Raw genomic sequence first — 13,309 nt, 5'->3', positions numbered from 1 at the left:
ATTTTCTTGTTCTTTTAAAAAAAAGATCAGCACATTTGTGTTTCCACATGCACTGAATTCATACATGAATGAAATGACCTTCAGCAGGAGGGAGACAGAAATAGCACCAATGGATGGAAGAAGTGTCAATCGTATATTTTACAGCTCTTTTCATATTCATATCATGTCCACAGCTTTTCAGCAATAAGTATTAATCACTTCCAATTTCAATGGCAAACTGTGACCTGCAGTGACTTCAATGCTAAAATCAGTTTTAAATCTGAATTTTTTTTTGCTTCACTCACAGGGTAAGGGCGTCACTGGCCCAGAAGGCAGTTCAGAGTCAACCACATTGCTGTGGGTCTGGAGTCACATGTAGGCCAGACTAGGTAAGGATGGCAGTTTCACTCCCCGAAGGGCATTAGTAAAGCAGGTGGGGTTTCCAGATTTTTATTGCATTCAAATTCCACAGCCTGGCATGGCAGGATTTGAACTCAGGTCCCCAGAACATTACCAGAGTGTCTGGATTAATAGGCCAGAGATAAGAGGCCATCACCTCCCTACTCTCTATTTATTGGACAGTATCGCAAACTGTTACTGTGGCAGGACCATTTGAATGGAGAGGTGGTGCTCACCCAACCCATTTTCAATCCTACTATACCTCCTCTGGCCCAACAAAAAAAAAAGGTGTCATGCTCAGGGTTACAAGTTCTCAAGTACAGAACCAACGTGATCGTGATGGTGATGGTGAAACTCTGTACAACAGATGCTTCCAGGCAAGGAGGATCCTTCAGAAAGGTGGTCCTGGGAGGTCATTTAAGCAAATGATGAAGGCACCAGCAAGCCACCACCAACCCCCCCCCCCACCCCAACCCCACCACCATGTATTCTATTCCCTCATCATACCTCTCACTGTAGTTGAAAGCAGGAGCTCTTACATGGGACTTAAGAGGAGGTTCAGGACCACAAGGGTGGGGAACCAAGCATGGAAAAACAGAAGATAGAGAAAGTAGGTCCTCCAGCCCTTGCAGTCTGCTCAGATATTCAATATGCTCATCGCTGATCATCCAGTTCAGTACCCCATTTCCACTTTCTCCCCACATCCATTGAATACTTTAGCCCTAAGAACTATATCTAACTTCCTCTTGAAAACTTAATGTTTTGGCCTGCAGAGAATACCACCGGCTCACCACTATCATGAAGCGAAGAAATTTCTCATCTCAAGGTGAGACATCCATGATGTTGGAGGAAAGTGGAGTTTGAGGTTAAAATCTTGTTGAATGGCTGAGTGGACTCAATGGGCTGAATAGCTTTCCTCCATGTTCTATTTTGCACCCCTTTCATTCAATGTTTGTTCAGGCAGTACCGTGATCCCTAACCAACAAAGTTAGCAGCACCTGGTGATTTAATCTTCCCTGGTAGCACAGCCCTCATTCTATTCCCATTGAATAAGCTATTCAATTGCAGCCCATTTATTTTTGGCAGGTTAATGGCTGCAGCAAAGGCGGAGAGAACTCTCCTGTCAATGTATTAAGCAGCAAGCTACAAAAACATCGCAAGGCACTTCATACTTGACAATTTATTCTGAAATGCAGCTGCTGGCACATTGCTGACTGCGAGATCCGTCTGCACACAAACTAAGGGCAAAGTGGAGAGTGAAAAGTCTGTTTTGGTTGATGTAGACCAGGACACAGTTTTGTGCTCTCTTGAAAGTGGTTGGCTTGTGATCTTAACCATTCACCTGAATTACAAGAATTGATAGAGAGGGCCTCAATTCAGCACCTCTCCTGGCAAAGCAGGACAATGAGAAGTGCCTGAAAAGGTCAACATTCATTCAAACAACTCTATGCTTAACCAGAGGAATTAATAATTCCAACTGAGACACAAGCAGGCACTGTCTCACAAGGGATATGAACATAGTACCACTCTGTCTGCCTGTCACTGGGCTAACAATACAGAAACACAGGCTAACGTCCCAGTCACAGGTGGCAAAATTCAAATTCAACTATCTAGAATTTTCCTTTTTTTTAAAAAAGCCAGGTAACTGTATAACCGTTTTGTTGCCTATCTCAGAAGTCCACCAGGATCACGCATGTCCTTTTAAGGAAGGAAATCTTCTGGTGTATGGGTGACTCCACAGCCACAGCGATATGGCTACCTGGTGACTGCCCCCTGGAATGACCCTAGCGAGTCAGTCACTTAGTTCACAGGGCAATTAGGGATGGGTAGTAGCTATTGGCACTGCCAGCAATGCCCACATCCTGAAATAAATGAGGGAAACAGAGAATTAGTGCTGTCCTGTTCTCAGTGACCCTTGTGCATGTCTCAAGGCCAGCAAATTTGAAAGAAATTTCACAGAATGCTCCACTTTGCTTTGAATGCCTACCTTTGCAACTGTCACAGCCTTGCATCCCTCATTGAGTCCTAGTTGGTTCTAGAGATAGTAGGAACTGCCGATGCTGGAGTCTGTGATAACAAGGTGTGGAGCTGAATGAACACAGCAGGCCAAGCAGCAGAGGAGCAGGAAAGCTGACATTGACCTGTAAGTCTTCTCTCCACCTATCTGCTCCTTTACCCACCTTCCATCGTCGCCTACCCTACTATTTATTTCAGACTCGCCATCCCCTCCCCCATTTCTGAACAAGGGTCCAGATCCAAAATGTCAGCTTTCCTGCTCAGCCTGCTGCGTTGATCCAGCTCCACACCTTGTTATCGCAGCTGGTTCTAGATTTTTGCATTTGGGTTGTGCTCATTTGTTCCACCAGCTCGACTGTCAACTGCGGTCCTCCCTCCTGAAACCTCTTCCAGCTCTCACTCATCGAGAAGCTCTTTTCTTAAGTTACTTCTTCGACTAAATGCCCATCCTAATATCTTTCTGCATGGCTCCCTGTCAAATTCTGCTTTAATAACCACCACTTCGGTGTTTTACCACCCTGAAGGCGCTACATGAGTGCGCATGGCTTTTTTTGAGCAGGACTTCCAATTACTACAGCACATCAAAAGCAGCTCCTGTAGCATTAAGGTAGAGACTAAAAGTTCACACGGTAGTCAGCCCAGCATCACAGTCTGGCCCAGCAGGTAGTACTGGGCACCCAAAGTGCAAAAAAATGAAAATTGATTCACGACTGGTTTCGAAGTGACTCTGAAAGAATCTCCTTGTCACGGTGCCATTCACTGAACATTTTGATTACGTTCTCCATTAGAGAGAGCTCTGGGAATAGCTTATACTGACAGAAAAGACCAGAAAATGATAGTACTTAAGTGCTTGAAAATAAGAGAAATTGACAATGGGCAGCTCTCTGTCAATCATAAACAGTGAATAAAATCCTCTCTTGAAGCTCAAGTCTTTTTAATTTTTCCTGCTCGTATTACTACTAGCCAGCGTTTGATTCTTAACACCCCCCGCAATCTGCTCTTCACTCCACGAGCTGGAAGACTTATTCTACAGCTCAGCTTCACTGACCTTCATCTGCCAATGCTGAGACCCCATCAACACAAACTTTTGTCATCCTTTATTGCACCCTCGGAGAAATGCTGAACCAGTCCGTGGGGAAAAAAGATAATATTCTGTATTTGCATAGTGCCTTTAACTACCCCAGGATATCTCCAAGCACCATTGTGCCAAGAAGTTACATTTGCAACTGCAACCACTGTTGCAATGTCAGGCATTCAGCAGTCAGTTTTGTGCACAGCAAGCTCCCGCTAGCAATAATGACCAGATCATCTGCATGCTTTTGTCTTTAAAAGCTGGTAAAGAAATAAATATTAGCTATGACACTGGGGTTGCGGCGGGGGGGGGGGGGGGGGTTGGTGGTAAAGAAAGAGAAGAGAGATCCTGGACCTTCTTGGAGACAGTAACTGCAAGTTTCATTCCAGTGGGCAGATTGGATCATATGAGATAAAAAGGTCACAGATGGGAGAGAACAGCGCGGGGTGGGGTTAGGAGCTGGAGCAGACTAATGGGGGAAGATTTCAGAATACAATAGCCTGTGATAGCAAGCAGTACTTTAATATTCAGGAATCAACCGGTTGTCTCTGGGAATCACGAGTTATGAAGCGGAAACCATTTGCATCGATGTAACCAGGAATTGCAGACACAGTTTATCACTTTGCAGCTCAGTGAACTGTTTTCACACCAGGAAATGAGAGCCACCGTGCACACAACAAAACCTTCTGAAGTTCTAGGCCCGAAACATCAGCCCTCCTGCTCCTCGGCCTGCTGTGTTCATCCAGTTCCACACCTTGCTATCTTAAACACAAGGATTTACATTTATTTGCAGCTTTTTACAGACAATGAAGAACTGTCTGAAATAAATTCTGGTGCAGCCTGTGAAGTGCACATCCTATTTAAATAAGAGACCTCTTATGCTGACTGGGGAATAGTTAATGGATGGGAGACTAGGGATGTCAGATAAGTCCCAGTCCTTTGGGAAAGAACCATGTTGCAGTTTGCTTTATTTCCAGCGAAGCAGATGGCTCATCTAAAAGACAACAGCACCACCTCAGTACTTGACTGTAGCACCAACCTCAGTTCTCCTTTTTGTGCCCCAACTCTGGACTGAGATTTTGAAACAGAAATTGAGATTTAGAGGCAAGCGTGCTACCAACTGAGCTGACAGATAGTGCAATGATTTTAATTGTTTAATTTTCAGTTTACTGAGCGCAATGTCTGGGCAAGGAGCATCTGCATTTCCCATCCCCACCCTTGTCTGGCTTCCGGAGAGACCACTCTGTCCGGGACTCCCTTGTTCGCTCCACACTCCCCTCCAACCTCACCACACCCGGCACCTTCCCCTGCAACGGCAGAAAGTGCTACACTTGCCCCCACACCACCTCCCTCACCCCCATCCCAAGGCCCAAGATGACTTTCCACATCAAGCAGATGCTCACCTGCACATCTGCCAATGTGATATACTGCATCCGCTGTGCAGTGTGGCTTCCTCTACATGTGGGAAACCAAGCAGAGGCTTGGGGACCGCTTTGCAGAACACCTCTGCTCGGTTCGCAACAAACAACTGCACCTCCCAGTCGTGAACCATTTCCACTCCCCCTCCCATTCTTTAGGGAACATGTCCATCATGGGCGACCTGCAGTGCCACCTGAAGGTCGCAGGAACATCAACTCATATTCCACTTGGGAACCCTGCAGCCCAATGGTATCAATGTGGACTTCACCAGCTTCAAAAATCTCCCCTCCCCCCACTGCATCCCAAAACCAGCTCAGTTTGTCCCCACCTCCTAAACTTGTTCTTCTTCTCCTCACCTATCCCCTCCTCCCACCTCAAGCCACACCTCTATTTCCTACCTACCAACCTCTTCCCGCCCCCTTGACCTATCCGTCCTCCACGGACTGACCTATCCCCTCCCTACCTATACTCTCCTCTATCCATCCTCTGTCCACCTCCCCCTCTTTCCCTATTTATTTCAGAACCCTCTCCAATGAAGGGTCTAGGCCCGAAACATCAGCTTTTGTGCTCTTAAGAAGCTGCTTGGCCTGCTGTGTTCATCCAGCTCCACACCTTGTTATCTTGGATTCTCCAGCATCTGCAGTTCCCATTATCTCTGATCTTCCCTTGACAGGTTTTGGACACACTTAGTATCATTCTGTAACACCGTAACATGCTTTGGTTTGACAGATGAATTTATAGATGCGGAAGCTGTTCAGCCTAGTCCTTCACCACAAAGATGTAAAGGGACAGGGAGAAAAGCCACCCAAAAGTGGACACACATCTTCCAGCAGTACTTACTGTAGGAATTAAAGCTGACATCTTGTACTTATACATTTTTTGTTAATGAACCTGTGTATTGGGATTTGCAATGACGGGGAACTGTAACTGTTAATTACTGGGACAACACACCAGGGCTTTCTAAGGACAGTGATGATGTCCTCTCAAATTCTCATTAGTCCACAGAAGCATACACATTGGTAGACAACTCAAGTCTGTGAGGGAATATATTATTACACTTTTGTATCCACAGTTGAAGTGATTATCTGTCCAAGGAATTAAGATTTGTGCACCCGTCACTTAATCTATCGAAACAAAATGCAGAATTGAATTGTCCTCCATGCATCAAATCAACAAACCTTAGATTGACTGGAAAATCTGCAGAAATGAGGATGCAATTCAGGTCTCTCACATCACCCCCATTCCTTCACGCTACTCCAAGTAGCACTACCTTTAGGCATCCAGGCCCTGAGTTTCTAAACCTCACCCTCTCCCATCAAAGCACTCCTTGCAACCACATCTTTGCTCAAGCTTCAGTTTCCAAACATATCGAAATATCTACCCTGTGGCTCTGTGCCAATGGTATTTACTCTGTTAAAAAGGTGCCATATAAATACAAGTTGTTGTTGCATTCTCCTGAGCACTGGCCTCAGTGAATCCAGCAGGTTTACACCGGCACTACCACTGGTGCTGTTTTCTCTCACAGAACTCAGAACTTACAGCACAGAAGCAGGTCTTCCCAAACCTAGAGACACAAGGCAGTCACAGCACACGTTTGCATCTGTCTCCAGAGCCAGTTTTGAACAAGTCACCATCCTATTAGCATAGCCTGAGGAGGAGCCAGTCCACATCTCAAAAACTCTCCTAATCTTACCACTGAAGGTCACGTTTAAAGACTTGTAATCAATCAATCTGTTTGCCTACATAATGAGCACACCTTCTTTGTCTGTCAAGTCCTGGGGTTGGGCACAAACCTAGAATTTCTGCCTCAGAGGTACTTACAATGCTACCAAACCCAAATTAAAAAAGATGACCTACAAAATAAAAGTCAGTGTATAGAACATTTTATATATCAACATTTATTGCAGTGTGGTGTGTTCCTCCAGTAATGTGACCCTGAGGGTATGCAGCTAGGGCATACATGGCTCCAATACAAGACCATAAGACATAAGGCATAGGAGTGGAAGGAAGGCCATTTGGCCCATCGAGTCCATGCCACCATTTAATCATGGCTGATGGGCATTTCAACTCCACTTCCCTGCACTCTCCCTCTAGCCCTTGATTCCTTTTGAGGTCAAGAATTTATCTAACACTGTCTTGAAGGCATCCAACGTCCCGGCCTCCACTGCACTCCGAAGCAATGAATTCCACAGGCTCACCACTCTCTGGATGAAGAAATGTCTCCTCATTTCCATTTTAAATTTACCCCCTCTAATTCCAAGGCTGTGCCCACAGGTCCTAGTCTCCCGCCTAATGGAAACAACTTCCCAGCATCCACCCTTTAAGCCATACATTATCTTGTAAGTTTCTTTTAGATCTCCCCTCAACCTTCTGAACTCTAATGAGTACAATCCCAGGATCCTTAGCCGTTCATCGTATGTTAAACCTACCACTCCAGGGATCATCTGTGAGAATCTCCGCTGGACATGCTCCAGGGCTAGTATGTCTTTCCTGAAGTGTGGGGCCTAAAATTGGACACAGTATTCTAAATAGGGCCTAGCTAGAACTTTATAAAGCCTCAGAAGCACATCACTGCTTTTATATTACAACCCTCTTGAGATAAACAAGAACATTACATTCACTTTCTTAGTCACGGACTCTACCTGCAAGTTAACCTTTAGAGAATCCTGGACCAACACTCCCAGAACTCTTTGTACTTCTGCTTTACGAATTTTCTCACCGTTTAGAAAATATAGTCCATGCCTGTATTCTTTTTCCCCCCCCCCAAAGTGCAAAACCTCACATTTGCTCACGTTGAATTTCATCAGCCATTTCCTGGACCACTCTCCTAAACTGTATAAATCTTTCTGCAGCCTTCCCACCACCTCTACTACCTGCCTGTCCACCTATTTTCATATCATCGGCAAACTTTGCCAGAAGGCCCCCAGTCCCTTCATCCAGATCATTAGTATATAAGGTGAACAGCTGCAGCCCCAACATTGAACCCTGTGGGACACCAATCGTCACCAGTTGCCATTACGAAAAAGAGCCTTTTATCCCAACTCTCTGCCTTCTGTCAGACAGCCAATCCTCAATCCAAGCCAGTAGCTCATTCGAACAGCATGGGCCCTCACCTTGCTCAGCAGCCTCCCGTGAGACACCGTATCAAATGCCTTTTGGAAATCTAGATAGATAACATCTACTGGGTTTCCCTGGTCTAACATACTTGTTACCTCTTCAAAGAATTCTAACAGGTTTGTCAGGCACGACCTCCCCTTACTAAGTTCATGCTGGCTTGTTCTAATCTGATCCTGCACTTCCAGGAATTTAGAAATCTCATCCTTAACAATGGATTCTAGAATTTTACCAATAACCAAGGTTAGGCTAATCGGCCTATAATTTTCCATCTTTTGCCTTGATCCTTTCTTAAACAAGGGGGTTACAACAGCAATTTTCCAATCATCTGAAACTTTCCCAGACCCTAGTGACTTTTGAAAGATCACAACCAAAGCCTCCGCTATTTCCTCAGAACTCTATGGTTTGTATTCCTCATCCACGATGAATGCTGCAACTGAATGCCCCTGCCCCCAGCCCCAACCCTACCACATGCCCCAAAGCATGCTGCAGAATAAAGCCAACACAAGTTCATTCCCTGTGTTTATAGTGCAAGTTCATGCTAGCTCTGCCTCCTCACCATACTCCACGCTTGTTACGTTGTTAACCTCAAGCGATACATAACCATCATCTCGCTAATGGAGAGAAGTACCTATTGTTCTTCACCATCTATGGCTCCGTATTGCACCAGCTCTCAGTGAACTACCATCTTTGATTGGGTCACAAATGCACCGATTGTGATTGACTGAAAAGATTAAATGGCCACAAGCAAAAGGTGGAGAGGAGGCAGCAGCAGTGACTGCTCAGTGAGGCTTGGAAATCTATTTAAACCAATCAATTGGCAATCACACTTAACATTTATGCAAAAAGATTTCCAAATAGGATAAATGACATTTAATATCAAATCGGGGAGCTTGATGTCGACTACAATTCTTATCCCTCTGTCTATGGACTCACATCTAAGAGACTGAGATGTTGAAACCTTGGAAAGTGGCCCTGATCTTCTTGAAACAACCAGCACAGTGGAAGCCTTGATTTAAGTTCTAGTCTAAAGGAGAACATGTCAATCTTCCTCAGTATTGGAAAGTTTATTGTCTCCTTGAAACATGCTAACAAGCAGAGAGAGATCATTGACACCATACTACAGAGCTGTATTTGAGAACCTATGTACAGTTGTAAATAATGTTCTAGTACATTTAAAAGAGCCTTCATGATAAGGATTAAGCAGCTTCAGCTGCAGTTCTGAAGAAGGGTCAACTCTTTCTCTCTCTGTCTCCACAGATACTGCAAGACTCTTGAGTTAGCTTTGGGGAAGTTGTCTGTGCAATACGGTCAGTATGCGATACTCCAGACTTTGCACAGGTTTGGCTGAAAAGGACAAGGTTAAACATGAAGGATGGCTGTCTGACAGTGCAGTATCTCCTAGGTACAGGATTTAGTGGGTCCTGTGTTCCTGCCTCAGGATGAGGTCTGAAACCACAAGCTTTTAACACCGAAGCAAGTAGGGACCCTACTTGGCTGGAAATACTTACACAACACCGCTCACTCCAGCAGACACTCCATGATATTTACCCCATTCTCACGGCCCTGAAAATAGCCAACAGTTTGATCAAGTCACTTCAATGTTTTGCACCAGTGTAACTCGCGACTACATGCAGAGATTTACAGTGCCCCATCCGTTACTATTCCAAAACACACATCCGAGAACGTTCCTTTCAACTAGAAAATTCACAAGGACTAAAATCATAAAGCCTTGGTGGCTATTCTGCCCAGAGCTTGAGGCGACCCTCCGGCTACACCCCTCAAACATTTAAATCACATACACGCCCGACATTTGGATGTTAATTGAGACCTATTGGGTCCTATCAGCTAAGAAATGAAATGCAGATTGTGGAAATTATTCCTACTTTCCCTGATCCAGAACAAGAGTCGGCCACAGTACCTGTCCGGCATGAACAGCAGCAGTGTCTGTTGGGGAGACCAGAAGCCGTAGTGCACCTCAGAAAAACCCCTCGCCACATCCGTTCTCCTGGATAACAGAGAGAGAGACACAGCCTCTCGGCTGTAAGGTCTTTAACGGTGAGCTCTCACCGTCTCTCCTGGATACTGGATAGACAAACCTCCCTGCAAACAGTCCACAACCAATCACAGTTTCACTACACGTGATTCTTCCCCCCCACCCCCGTCCTGATTTCAATTACTCAAACCCGCCAGCCTTATGATTAAATGCACAATTAATTTCGCAGCCGTTAGGAAAATAAAAATGCCGACAAAAGCCACTCACTCCAGGGTCCGACCACAATATTGGCTGCTGCCGAGAAGATTAAAGGACACAGCCCAGCTTCAAATGAGCTGCCGGCTCCACAATGCTAAACCGGCTGTTCCTTTCATTTTGTGGCGAGTTTCGCTGGGCGTCAGGGAGAGTGCTTTACAGAAATATCCCGCACAATAAATTATAAATCCCACCCTCCCCACTCCCTATTTCACCACCACCCAACGCGGCTTTCTGGGTTAGAAAGAACAGCCCCTGTCCTATCACAGCACTTGTCGCAATCTGGGATACCCCCTACTTTCCCCCCCCCCCCTTCCCCGGGGTTCCACAAGGTCTCATTTGTGGGGAGGGGACAGCTCTCGGCTGGAGGATTTAAACGTTTTTGAATGTCAAAACGTTAGGCCTTTTTGTGGTGTATGTGTACACACACACACACAATAGAATACACAACATAACGGATCACACAACATATTGGAACAGGATATAATGGACTACTGTAATCAAACGCACGATACAATGGTGTGCACTTAATACAGTGGAACACAATATAATAGAATGCACAATATAATGAAAAACAATATAATGGAACGTGCAATATAATCGAATACACAGTAAAACAGAGCATCATATAATGGAATACAATATTACAGAATACACAATACAAGGGTGTGCACATAATATAGTGGAATACACAATACAGTGAAACGCAATATGGAATATCCAATATAATAGAACATCATATAATGGAACATGCAATATAATTGAATAGACAATACAACAGAACATCATATAGTGGAACATAATGTAATAGAACACACAACATAATGGAACATACAATATAAAGAAACACAATATAATTGTGTACTCAAGAAAGTGGAAGACACAACACAATATAATGGAACATCTAATGGCACACAATGTAAGTGAATATGCAATATAATTATTTACACAATATGATGAAACAGACAATACAATGATGCTATACAATATGATGGAAGTGACAATATAATGGAAAACGCAATATAACGGAACACATGCAATAAAGCACACGCTCTCCACAATATAACACATACAATGCAACTCCACAACGAAATGTACAACACTCAGAGCACACTCACAGTCCTGTACGAAACAAATACATATTGAATACACTTGCGTCACCTCAGTTTCCTAGCATTTCACAGTAGGACAAGTTTAAAAGGCCAGAATGTCAATTTGAAATGAAATCCCAAGGGGCACATGAGCAACTATCCTGTTGTAGTCTCTCAGTAGCCAGTCCTACTCTGACATTTCTGAGTTCACAGACCAACAATCGTAATTTCTATACTAAGCCCTGCATTCCTACACAGCACTGCACAGAGCTGCAGTTTTGGTCTTACCCGTGCTCTGTATAAATGAAACATGATCTCACTACTTTTGTATCCAATTTCTAATTAACTTTCCCACTTGCTGTTCCTGCATACTAACCTATTGCGATTCATGTACAAGGGCATTCAGATTCTTCTGTATCTCAGAGTTCAGCAATTTTTTGCCATTTAGGTAAAATATTACTTTATGTTTTTTCTGTAAAAATGGATAATTTCACCTTTTCCCATATTATATTCCATTTGCCAATTCTTTGCCCACTCACTTAAGCTATCTATGTCGTCTTGTAAACTCCTTGCGCAGTCTACACAATACTTTCCTAACTATCTCTGAATCATCATCAAATTTGACAAATGTACTTTCGTTCCCTTTATCCAAGCCATGTAGAAAACCTTATCTCTGGAGGTCATGATATTCCTGGATCTGTATCTTGGCTGCAGAAAAGCACTGCAAATGCTGGAGATCTGAAATAAAAACAGAAAATGCTGGAGAAACTCAGTATCTGAGAAGAGAGAAACATTTTGATTCCAATATAAATTTTCTTTGGACCTGTAGAGAGGTGGAATTGTGATGAGGTTATACTATTGAAAAAGGGGATAGAAAAAGATGAAAAAAAGAACATAACGGAGAAAGTTTGGAGCAAGAGGGAGATGAGAGATCAGAGACATCACAGAATAGAAAGTAAAGAATGTGGTGATCATTACCACAAAGCATTGGTCCAGAGTAGGATTTCAGGAAAGTGAAATTACCATAATCCCACTGACTCATTAAGGAGACACAATTGGTAGTGTATTTGACCTGAGGTCATTACACCTCAGGCAAGAGGTGACATTGAGAAGGCAGGTCCTTCATGGTGATGAATTGCAGGAATTGAGCCTATGCTGTTGGCTTAACTCTGCATCATAAACCTGCCATCCAATCAACTGAGCTAACCAACTAAAGTAGGGAACTAATGCCAGGTTAAATGTTAATTCTGACTGACAGCAAAAACAAAATGAACAGGGAGGGGGGGGGTCCATGAGCTGTGGGGAATAAGGACGGTGTTGGGATAGGGAACAAATCAAAATAAAGGATAAAGGTTCATGATTTGAAGTTGCTGAATGTTGAGTCCTGAAGGCTGCAAAGTGCCTAAATGGAGAATGAGGTGCTGCAGTTTGCATTGGGCTTCACTGGAATGCTACAGAAGGTCCAGGACACAAGTGTTAACAGGTGAGCAAGGTGGTTTATTGAAATTACAAGCAGCCAAAAGGTTGGGGTCATAGTAATAGAGCTTTTACAGCCTGGTGAGAGGCCCTTTGACCTAACATGTCCACACCAGTCATCAAACTCCCATCTATTCTAATTCCATTTTCTAGCACTTGCTCCGTAGCCATCTATTCAGTTCTTCAATGTCTTAAGGGCTCCAATTTCCACTAGCCTTTCAGTCAGTGAGTATCAGATACCCAAACACCTCTGGGTGAGTTTTTTTTTCTCAAATCCTCTCTAAACCTTGTCTGAAAATGATGTCCTTGGTATTTACCTATCTACTAAGGGGAAAATTTTACTCCCTATCTATCCTGTCTCTGCCCATCTGATCTTGGTACACCTCATACAGGCCCCCCTCTCTCAATAGCCAGGCTTTTGAGTTTGCAGGTCGAGTGGAGACGTTCTGTGAAGCAATCAGCCAGTCTATGTTGGGCATCCTCAATGTGGAG

General features: G+C 44.0%; 1 protein-coding gene across 8 annotated transcripts in view; it reads right to left on the bottom strand.

Annotated features, from left to right (window-relative positions):
- The window catches only part of LOC125467477 (PH and SEC7 domain-containing protein 1-like), a 193,198-nt gene extending 182,800 nt beyond the window's left edge, over positions 1-10,398 (bottom strand). For 6 of the 8 annotated variants that reach the window (XM_048563335.2, XM_048563341.2, XM_048563340.2 and 3 more), the window contains exons 1-2: positions 9,921-10,106; positions 9,511-9,565 (exon numbers count right to left, since the gene is read on the bottom strand). The gene's annotated coding sequence lies outside the window, so the exon portion shown is untranslated. Of the gene's footprint in view, positions 1-9,510; positions 9,566-9,920; positions 10,107-10,262 lie in introns of those variants that run through there. The other 2 variants (XM_048563337.2, XM_059640393.1) reach the window with 2 other exon arrangements.
- Between the last annotated feature and the right edge of the window lie 2,911 nt (positions 10,399-13,309).

This window comes from Stegostoma tigrinum, chromosome 37 (assembly GCF_030684315.1).
Source record: "Stegostoma tigrinum isolate sSteTig4 chromosome 37, sSteTig4.hap1, whole genome shotgun sequence".
In the NCBI taxonomy this organism is placed as follows: domain Eukaryota; kingdom Metazoa; phylum Chordata; class Chondrichthyes; order Orectolobiformes; family Stegostomatidae; genus Stegostoma; species Stegostoma tigrinum.
This window is presented reverse-complemented; position numbering and strand designations above follow the sequence as displayed.